Raw genomic sequence first — 12,344 nt, 5'->3', positions numbered from 1 at the left:
ATCGAAACGTGCCAATTGCTAATACAACCGACATTATAAGGGTCAACCATAAGGGGATTGTAGTAAGTATTAACGAGAGTACTGACAAAGTAATTTGGTTGTCGAATTATGCAAGATCAGTGAATAATCCAGTGGCTCAGCTTTTAGATACAGGGAATCTTGTATTCCGGGACGAAAATGATGATCATAATTTTGTGTGGCAAACTTTTGATTATCCTGTAGACAATCTTCTACCAGGCATGAAGCTGGGATTCGATTCTAGAAGTGTTGAGAATCTCTCTAACAAGTATAGCAACATAGAGGCAAGTGTATAAAGAATTTAACAAGTTTAGACCAAGACCACAGTTAACAAAACAAAACATGCAGGTAAACAAAATCAGTAACTGAAATAACGTAGAGAGAAAGAAAGATGTACCCGAAACCATAGCTTTCAACAGTGACTGAAATAAAGGTTTACAGATACAAAACGCCAAGAAAATGATTACAGCTGAGTCACCAGGCCTTGCTCGAAGTCCTGGCTGCTCTTGAAGAGATTATTGCCCCCTACCTGCTGCGTTTGGGATGTACGCAATATCTCCACCAGGATAAAACAGCTCGGAGTTTATGTTAACAGCAGCAACAAAACCTCCACTTCGACCAGCACCTCAGTCGCCGGAAAATATCAGCACTTCAGTTCTTGTGGGAGAGAAATGCAGAGAGGTTGAAGAGAAGAGATGAGAATGTAGTGTGTTGTATTCATTCAGTTTAGCCTCTATTTATATGAGAGGAAAAATGAAACTGTCCACACACTTAATGTCTGAATTAAACTGCTCCATTAATGAAAAAATCAAAACTGATCAGATTTTGAATTCATAAATGAAAAAATCAAAACTGAACAGATTTTGAATTTAAATTATTTGTAACAGCTTTTCACATTAACACCCACATTATTATCAGAACTTAAGTTAAGTTCTGATTCGACTCATCAGTACTTAAGTTCTGATTCGACTCATCAGTACTTAAGTTCTGATTCTGATATCAGAACTTGTTAAGTTCTGATTTTATTCATCAGTTCTTAAGTTCTGATTCTTATATCAGAACTTGTTACAGATCAGATTATTTGCAGGTTCAATATATTTAGACTACTTAGCCTATTTCAGAACCCAGCCCAATAATCCAATCACCGATAAATAAATTCGAATTAAAATAATTCTCAAATAAATAAAATCCTCGCCCAGGTCGCCTCGCGTACGCGAGACGCCGAGACATTCGCCCAAATCGCCCTTCGACCCGACCCGACCCGGTGCGGTGCGGTGCGGGGCGGGGCGGGGCGCGCGTGTGTGTGTGTGTGAAGCACACAACAACACAATGGACCATCACACACCTTAGTAGTTGTATACTACTCATGTGGGTAATACCATATAAAGCACACAACCCCCTTTATTTATTTCAATGTGGGACAAACATTCTCAAATTTTCCAAACTTTTCCAAGCTACTTTCATCTCTCATTTCATATGGATTTCATTAAGAAAATTCTTAAAACCATACATGAAAATTTAAGTTCAAATATTATTGAACAATTTCCAATCATTAGATTTTAGGATTAACATCAAGAACATAATTAAATTAAGCTCTAAAATCCTAATTTTCTAACAATCCCCCACAAATCCATACAGAAATGTGATCAATTTCCCATCATGACTTGTTTTTCAGAGTCGGTACCCTTCCGGGTTTGAACCCTCCTAATTCCTCTACTTCAATGGCTATCGGACTCAGATGGAATGTTTCACCTTGAATCTTAATCCGTTTAGTATAACCATATTCCATAGACGACGACAAGTCAAAGGTTATGGTGCCAATCTACGGCTTTGAGACATTAATGGTCATGTCTTGATCCTGTTCGTCGAATGCTTCAAGGATTAACCCTATCCTCTAATTGCGACCACACAATTATATTCGCTTAGCTGGGCATCTCCAGAGATATACTGCCTCTATCTCGTCAAATGACTTGATCCCATTCAGAGTTTCAACACTCTTGCTTTTCTAGCAGTGTCAGTACCTTCTAGGTTTACAGGGGATAGACTCAGATACTATAGTATCATCTATGTAGCAAAGGTACTACCAACTCATCCTTACAGCTTGTTATTACCCATTGAATACACTTCGAGGGATCTCCTCTCATGTGTATTGGGTTCCCACTGTTGATGAATTATGATGGGTTGACAATCCCATCCCCAACCTTGACTTAAGGACCATTGCAGGTTCCAGTCCTTTAGTAAGAGGATCAGCTATATTATTCTGAGTTCCTATGAACTCTATAGCTATGATCATATCAGTCACTAAACCCCTTATAGACTTGAGTCTAACTTGGATGTGTCTCTTAGTTTTAGCATTATGCTTTTTACTGCTAATCTTGTCGATAGTTGTTCGACTATCACAGTGAATAGCAATAGCAGGGAGCGGTCTGCTTACTACAGGTATTGCAGACATAAGTCCGTGTAACCATTCAGCCTCCGTCCCTGTGGCATCAAGTGCACACAATTCAGCCTCAAAAGTAGACCGAGTAACAATAGTCTGTCTGCTTGACTTCCAGGATATTGCTCCACCAGCCAAGGTGAACACGTATCCAGGCACTCCATTGGAACCAGACTTCTTAGCTATCCAACGTGCATCACTGTACCCTTCAAGCACACCAGGAAATCTCCTGTAGTGTAAACTAAGGTACATTGTGCCTTTTAGATATCTAAGTACTCTATCAAGAGCATCCCAATGAGTTCTGTTTGGACAGCTTGTATATCTCGCCAATTTAGACACAGAATATAAAATATCTGGTCTAGTACAGTTAGCAAGATACTGCAAGCTCCCAATAATCTGAGAATACCTTAACTGAGACACAGGCACTCCTGAAGTATTCTTGACAAGGGCAACTTTCGAATCATAAGGTGTACTAGCGATTCTACACTGTGAATAACCATATTTCTCAAGTATAGATTTTTCTATATAATGAGATTGAGTCAAGGTTATTCCTTCAGTGGACTGAATCAATTTGATTCCAAGAATCACACTTGCCTCACCCATATCCTTCATTTCAAAATGCCTTTTCAAGAATTCTTTATTCTCGTTAATAATCTCAATATTGGTTCCAAACAGTAAAATGTCATCCACATATAGGCACAAAATAACACACTCATTACCTTTAACTTTAGTGTATACACACTTATCACTTTCATTAATCTTATAACTGAAAGGCAATATAGTTTCATCAAACTTTTTATGCCAATCTCTGGGAGCTTGTTTCAAGCCATAGATGGACTTGATCAACTTACATACTTTCCTTTCATTGCCTGATGCAACAAATCCATCAGGCTGATCCATATAAATCTCTTCCTCAAGTTCACCATGAAGAAAAGCCGTCTTTACATCCATCTGATGGATGATAAGACCATGGACTGAAGCCAATGCTATAAGCATTCGGATTGTTACCATTCTTGCAACCGGAGAGTATGTATCAAAATAATCAATTCCTTCCTTTTGCTTAAAACCCTTAGCTACCAGTCTAGCTTTGTACTTATCTATTGAGCCGTCAGGGTTCAACTTCCTTTTAAAGACCCATTTGCACCCAATAGTAGAACACCCAGGAGGGAGATCAACCAACTCCCATGTTCCATTGGAAACAATAGAGTCAATTTCACTCTTGACAGCGCCCTTCCAGTGCCTTGACTCAGAAGAATCCATAGCTTGCCGGAAAGTTAAAGGTTCGTCCTCGATATTGTAAGTGATGAAATCACCTCCAAAATCCTTGACTATTTTTGCACGCTTACTTCTCCTTGGTTCCTCTAATTCCTTAGGAATAGAGCTACTACTAGGTTCCGCCCCCACATTTGTCATCTTTTCCACATGATCAGGAATAGAACTTGATGTGTGAGTAGGATCTTCCTCAGAAGTCGTTTCAGGTATTCCAGTCTTCATAGGGTAGACATCCTCAAAGAATGTCGCATCTCGAAATTCAACTATCGTGTTTGCCACTACCATCTATGTCAGATTTTAACACTAAAAATCTCATAGCTGTAGTGGTTTCAAGATAGCCCAGAAAGATACAGTCAACAGTCTTTGGACCTAGTTTCTTTCTCTTGTGTTCAGGAACAAGCACCTTAGCAAGGCACCCCCACACACGAAGATACTTAAGACTAGTCATCCTGCCTTTCCATAACTCCAAGGGTGTTTTATCCATGTGTTTCAGAGGGACTCTATTTAAAATATGGCAAGCCGTATTTAGAGCCTCTCCCCACATGTATTTAGGCAACCCAGAGTTAATAAGCATACTATTAATCATATCTTTAAATGTTCTGTTCTTTCGCTCAGCAACCCCATTAGACTCAGGTGTGTATGGTGGAGTAACTTCATGAACTATACCATTGTTTGCACAAAATTCATTAAAAGCATTACTCGTATACTCACCACCTCTATCAGATCTCAACCTTTTAAGTATCTTACTAGTTTGTTTTTCTACTTCAGTTTTATATATAATGAATTTACTAAGTGCTTCATCCTTATGTCTAAGTAAATAAACATAACAATATCTACTACTATCATCTATAAAAGTAATGAAGTATCTAAACTGGTCCTTGGTCAACACACCACCAAATTCACAAATATCAGTGTGTACTAAATCTAACAAGTCTGAATCCCTAACAACGTTATGAAAAGGTTTCCTTATCTGTTTAGCAGACACACATACTTGACATTTAGAATTCTTTTCTATGGTATATTTTGGAATCAACTCTAAGTTCATCATGTTCTTAAGAGCACCAAAGTTTAAATGACCTAGTCTAGCATGCCATATATTTGAGGATTCGATACAGTTAACAGTAGGAATAACATTATTAATCAAATTTCCCAAAACGGGATCCGCATTAATAACAAATAAACCATTTGACAAGTAACCCTTGCCAAAGAATGTACCAGTGTGAATAAGAACTACTTTATTACACTTAAACGAAATTTCAAAACCACTAGAAACTAAACAGCTTCCACTTATTATATTTCTACGCATGTTGGGAACATGATGCACTCTCGTCAGAGATAGAATACGTCCTGAAGGGAACTTCAGATCCACGTTTCCAACTCCATGTACTTGAGCAACACTAGCATTCCCCATCTTCACAGTCAGGCTATGACTCTGTTGATAAGATACAAATAAACTAATATCAGCACAAATATGTACATTAGCTCCAGTATCTATCAACCATTCATTTGACAGATAGGTAGAAAATATCACAGGGTTGTAGGATACATACCGGTCAACATTGGTTTCAGAAGCCGTAGCCTCACCAACAACCATGTTCACTACAGGCCCACTTGCGGTTCCAAGCACAACATTTGCTTGTGCTACCTCGGTTTTCTTCGCTTTCTTCGTAGGGCAGTCCTTACTCCAGTGCCCAACCTGCCCACAAGACCAGCATGGTTTGTTTGCCTTGGGTTTCTTGGCCTTGTCCTTGTCACTCTTAGGTTTATTACTATTAGCTTTCTTAGCAAAAGCCTTCCTCTTTTGTCCTACAGTTGCTATGTTTACCTTCGAGGTACCGTGTTCAGTTGGCATCACATGTCCCTGTTTGGACTTGTGTTGTTCTTGCACCGAGATGTCCAGCATAAGGTTGGTCCAGGTGATCTCTCCTTTCTGTCTTTTCAGGGAGAGATAGAACTCTTCCTAAGACTTCGGGAGTTTTTCAATCACACTCATCACCTTGAACTTCTCCGGGAGATTCATTCCAGACTCCTTCAAAGCATGCACTATCATCTCGAACTCATGCACCTGCTCAGTCATGGACTTATTGTCCACTAGCTTGAACTCGAGGAACCTTGCCACAGAATACTTTTCTAGACCTTGTGAGTCAGTATTATGTGTCTGGTCCAGCTTCTCCCATAAGAGTTTTGCAGAGTAGGCATCAGAAGAATAGACATCAAACAAAGTGTTTGTTAGTGCCGCCAGAATGGCCGCTCTAGCCACTCCATCCTTCTCAGCCCACTTCGCAAAAGCTTTAACTGTGTCAGCCTTCTCTTGATCCACTACTGGTTTCTCATATTCCACAACCGGCCACAGACCCTTTATAGTCAACCACAACTTCATCCTTTTCTGCCAGCGAGAAAAGCCAATGCCACCATTGAATTTCTCCGGTAAACCGGTTAGTTCAACAGCTTGTGGGAAACTATAGGTGGTCCAATCAATGGCCCCAGCAGTTGCACCCGAACTGCTACCACCACCAACGATAACCTCACTTTCGTTTACCATTATGCTAAATTCTATATAACCACTAATCTCTTCAAGAATGTTGAGAATCTCTCTAACAAGTATAGCAACATAGAGGCAAGTGTATAAAGAATTTAATAAGTTTAGGCCAAGACCACAGTTAACAAAACAAAACATGCAGGTAAACAAAATCAGTAACTGAAATAACATAGAGAGAAAGAAAGATGTACCCGAAACCATAGCTTTCAACAGTGACTGAAATAAAGGTTTACAGATACAAAACGCCAAGAAAATGATTACAGCTGAGTCACCAGGCCTTGTTCGAAGTCCTGGCTGCTCTTGAAGAGATTATTGCCCCCTACCTGATGCGTTTGGGATGTACGCAATATCTCCACCAGGATAAAACAGCTCGGAGTTTATGTTAACAGCAGCAACAAAACCTCCACTTCGACCAGCACCTCAGTCGCCGGAAAATATCAGCACTTCAGTTCTTGTGGGAGAGAAATACAGAGAGGTTGAAGAGAAGAGATGAGAATGTAGTGTGTTGTATTCATTCAGTTTAGCCTCTATTTATAGGAGAGGAAAAATGAAACTGTCCACACACTTAATGTCTGAATTAAACTGCTCCATTAATGAAAAAATCAAAACTGATCAGATTTTGAATTCATAAATGAAAAAATCAAAACTGAACAGATTTTGAATTTAAATTATTTGTAACAGCTTTTCACATTAACACCCACATTATTATCAGAACTTAAGTTAAGTTCTGATTCGACTCATCAGTACTTAAGTTCTGATTCGACTCATCAGTACTTAAGTTCTGATTCTGATATCAGAACTTGTTAAGTTCTGATTCTTATATCAGAACTTGTTACAGATCAGATTATTTGCAGGTTCAATATATTTAGACTACTTAGCCTATTTCAGAACCCAGCCCAATAATCCAATCACCGATAAATAAATTCGAATTAAAATAATTCTCAAATAAATAAAATCCTCGCCCAGGTCGCCTCGCGTACGCGAGATGCCGAGACATTCGCCCAAATCGCCCTTCGACCCGACCCGACCCGACCCGGTCCGGTCCGGTCCGGTGCGGGGCGGGGCGGGGCGCGCGTGTGTGTGTGTGTGTGCGCGTGAAGCACACAACAACACAATGGACCATCACACACCTTAGTAGTTGTATACTACTCATGTGGGTAATACCATATAAAGCACAACCCCTTATTTATTTCAATGTGGGACAAACATTCTCAAATTTTCCAAGCTTTTCCAAGCTACTTTCATCTCTCATTTCATATGGATTTCATTAAGAAAATTCTTAAAACCATACATGAAAATTTAAGTTCAAATATCATTGAACAATTTCCAATCATTAGATTTTAGGATTAACATCAAGAACATAATTAAATTAAGCTCTAAAATCCTAATTTTCTAACAAGAAGTGGCATTGACTGGTACTTACTGCCATGGAAAAGTGACGATGATCCAGCTCCTGGTAACTATACTTTTCGGATTGATCAAAATGGTTTTCCAGCTAATTTTGTATAAAGATTTAGCTGTTTGGTACAAAACTGGACCATGGCTTGGCTTAGGATTCAGTGACCGACCTTTTCTGAAATTCGGATCTTACACAGAAAGATTTGTTAAAACTCAGGACCCTCAGAGAGTACAATGTTACGATCAGCCCCAAATGTTTGAACTCGTATTTTTTAACCCTTTCGTACTCTTTACCTGATTTTACGGTTAACGGTATAAATCGGAGAGATAATAAAGACATTTACCCTTAGAGTTATAATGTTCTGCGTCAAAAATACATTTTTCATATATTGAGGGTGAAACCTACATTTCTTAAATATTTATTATATCTATTAGAGCATCTCAAATAAAAATAAAGAGTTGTCAAAATAGTTGTCAACCTTGCCAAATTATCATATACTACCTCCGTCCCTCTCATTTCTTTACAGTTGTTTTTGCATGTTTGACACGCATTTTAAGACAATTATAACGTATATTTCCGTAATTTATTTTTAAAATTTTCTTTTTTTTATAAAAGTTTGAACATTATATTTTTATTTAGAAGAAAAAAAAATATGAAAAAAATTTATGCAACTACATTTAATAAGAACATTAAAGTGCGTGCCGAGTGCCCGTCCCCCAATGTAAAGAATTGAGGGGCGGAGGGAGTATATTAGTATTTTATTTTCACTCAATTTTTTTCTATCAACGTGACAACATTCTACTCCAATAGTTAGCAATCTCCAAAAGTTGCCTGTGTGATTCCTAAATTAAATTGTAAATAATAAATATACTAAAAAAATAATATTAATATTCAGTTTTTTCACTTGTATATGTATTTTAATCATTTCGGAAGTTGCCAAGTTTTAACCTTGGCGCGGGCCACCCATTGGCAATCATACATCTCCTACAGGTTGGCAAGCAAGGTTGCCATGTCTCATAAGATTTGGCAACCATCTGACAACCTTTATTGGAGATGCTCTTAACCCTTAAAGTATATATTATGGTATACCTTTTAACTCTCAAGGTATAAAAATGTATATTTTAACTCATAACTGTACAACTCGGAGGAGGGTAATATGTCGTTTTTGCCCCTCCGATTTATATCGGTAACGATAAAAATGGTTAAAGGGTACGAAACCTTGTATCCTGGAGGTTAAAAGGTATGAGTTCAAGTATTTGGGGCCGAGGGGTATAAGGCTATATAGGATCAAGAGGTCAATAAGCCGTTTATTATAGTTTTAATCTAGTCAATAGTTCTGAATCGGCTATTACAAGATTGACATTAACACGATCTGTCAACTTAATTCGTCTGGTATGGAGTGCACAACAAAAAGATTGGTTTGATTTTCTGACTTCGCAAGTGGGTGGTCGTTATGGATCATGTGGTACAATTGTGTTTGTAATACTAGAAATCTCCAAGGTTATGTGAATGCACTACTAGAAATAGTAGATACGACAACGGTGCTTAGACATCGGCATGTAATGCACTCGATGTTAAAATCATATTTAACATCGGTTTAGAAAAAAGCGATGTTGAATACGAATACTGACATCGGTTTCACATAGTAGGCGTTGTTTATGTTCAGAAATTAAAAAGGCCGATTATATGCTTTTAACTTTGACATCGGCTGATTTTGTTAACCGTTGTCTATGGCCATTTTTTAAAAAATAAAAATTTACTTGTCATCCCCCCCGATTTCAGTACACTTTCCCCCTTTAATTTTAACAAATTATTCACTTAATCCTTATTCCCCCCTTTTCCAAAATATCTCTCTCGTGACCCTCATCTCTCCCACAACCCTCATCTCTATCGTCTCTCTCATCTCTCTCACCTCTCATATCTCTTTCATCTCTCCCCTCTTTCTCTCTTACCGTCTTCTCACCTCTCATCTCATCTCTCATCTTCTCACAGTCTCTTTCTCTCCTTTCGCCTAAACCCTAATTTCAGCCCCAATTCAAATTCAAGCTTTGGAGCTCCAAATTAGAACAAATTAAGCTTCAAATTAAGTAAAGGTAAACGCTTTGGAGCATCTGGAGGTTGGAGCAAATTAAACATTGAGGTTTTGGAGCATCTCGAGTTTTGGAACATTGAAGAGCATCTGGAGGTATATTCTTCTTATAGTTTATCTCCCTCTTTTTACGGTCTATATCTTATTTATATTCGTTGTGCATGTATATAAGAAACGTTTTTTGGGGGGTTTTATGTTTTGTTTTTTGGGGGTTTATTTTGTTCTTGTTTGTTTCTTTTTGGGGGTTTCCTATTGGAGGTTTTTATCATAATGTGTTCATAATCATGTGTTTGCAATAAGTAAGTGTGTGTTGGGGGTTTTAGTATGTATTTTTTGGGGGTTGTTCATACATACTAGTGTGTTTTGGGGGTTTCTTTTGCTTCTGCTGCCTTTGACAAAACTTAGATGTTGTTTGATTTACTATCTTAGTTTATCAATTATGCTGGTATATAAACTTGTTACTTTTTGGAAGGAGGGTGTAATGATTTGTACCGTGTTTTTCGAAACTGAATTATTATTTTGATAGTTTTCTTTACGAATTGTTGAAACTTGTTGTTTTGTGGAACGGGGTGTACAAAATTTGTACCTTGTTTTAGGAATTGAATTATTATTTTGAAAGTTTTCTGTATGAATTGTTGTTATGATAGATGATTGGTGTCATAGTGTATGTTAAATATTTGAAGGTATTAAGGAGGGATGAAAATCTGATTTTGTATTGAGCAATATATGTATGTCTAATCGTTTATTCCTTGGTGCAGGCTCAGCTTGAATTGTTTTGTGCGCAAGAAGTTGCAAATTTCACAAGCATTTCCTCAGGAATACCTACAGAGAATACAAATTCATTGTCTTTGAAGGAAATGGCTCGGAATGACTCTCCCCCATGGCGAGAAGATGACAAAGATGGACATTATATGTTTACTGTTGGAGATAATCTAACATCTCGTTGTAACTACCTTCGCCACCATATAGATATTATGTTCCTTGTTTCAATTCATCAATATTTGTTTCTGAATGTGTCCTTGTGTTCCTTTTTAAATTGGACTTTTATAGATAAGATTCACAGCAAGATGGGTGAAGGTACCTTTGGTCAATGTTGGTGAGACTGCGTAGCTGTATAAACAGTTACGTGATAACTCAACACGATAACAACACTAGAACATGACAGGTTAATAATACTACGTCTACACAAGAAATCAAGAAGAATGAAGACAAGGCAAATACAAAGAATCAGAAGATTAGAAGAAATCCTGAAGTTTGTCTACAGGTCACTGAAAGAAGTTTATTAATATGATCATGCCTCAGTGATGAACAAAGGTTAAAGACTTTCAGGGTTTCAGAAAGGTTGAAGATTCAGTATACAAGTGCTACTGGAAGATTTCAGTGTATTGGCATTGATTGAAGATAGACAGTGTTCGAAGCATAGGAATTTGAAGAATTGAAGACAGGGTATAGACAGAGGTTAATGAAGACGTTGTCTAAAGTACCAGAAAAGATTCCAGTGAAAGTACAGTTATTTATTGACAGTCAGTGTTTGAAGCAATAAAGTTGAGGCAAGCTTAACAATGTAATCAAGGCTATAATATGAAGACCTGAATCGGGGTTAATCGTCTGTGAACCAGACTAGTTGCACTAGGCGTTAATAGCTCGTGAAAGGAATCTGGGTATTATTTATAGAAGAATTGTTAAGTTGAGGAACGTACTTGGATTGAACGTTTATCTGCTAAAGTACGAGAAGAGGTGTGCGGGGTATACAGCTAAACAGCTCAGGGGACTGGCGAAACTCAAAGTTTAATTGCTAAATTAAATAAATTTATTTAAAGGACTTTAATATAATTTATTTAATAAACTTAAATTGATTTATCTTATAAACTTTAAATAAGTTTATTTTATAAATCTAAATTAGTTTATTTATATAAGTTATATTTAAGTTTATTTTATAAATTAATTTAATTACAATTTAAACTTAAAAAAAAAAAGAAACAAAAAGAAAATAGAAAAAGGAAAAAGAAAACAAAAAAAAGGAAAAGGAAAACAAAAAGAAAAAAACAAGAACAAAACAAAAAAAAGAAATGAAAAGAAAGGGAAGTAAAAGAAACCACAGGTGACATAATGTCGCCACAGGTGGTTGGTTAAGTTTTGTTTATAAAAGTTAAGTACAAGTTTGTACTTGTAATAATAATAACATAACATGGTCGCCACACACTCTTGTCGCCACAGAGTTAAGAAGTTGTCGCCACAAAGTGTTGGATTTTAAACGCAGCGGGGGCATGGTAAAACACTTTTACACACATAAAATCCAAATAAAAGCATATAAATCGTGGTAAAAACGTAGGGATCGATTACTAACCTTTAATATGCGATCTAAGAGCATCGATCGGAGATCCTTAGCAGCTGCTCCTCAAATGTGAAGCACTCCACCGGTATCCACCAAGAAAACGACGTTAAGGAGGAGGAGGAGGAGGTGGAGAGAATTAGTTTTTCTAAAACTTTTGGGTTTTCGGGTTCGAATGAAAATAGGGTCTATAATAGTATATTTATAGGCAAAATTTTCAGCTGAAATTTTCCCATAAATATTATTATTATTATCCCA

Source organism: Apium graveolens, chromosome 7 (assembly GCF_009905375.1).
Source record: "Apium graveolens cultivar Ventura chromosome 7, ASM990537v1, whole genome shotgun sequence".
Taxonomy (NCBI): Eukaryota; Viridiplantae; Streptophyta; class Magnoliopsida; order Apiales; family Apiaceae; genus Apium; species Apium graveolens.
The sequence above is the reverse complement of the archived record's forward strand: the minus strand, read 5'-3'. Positions refer to the sequence as shown.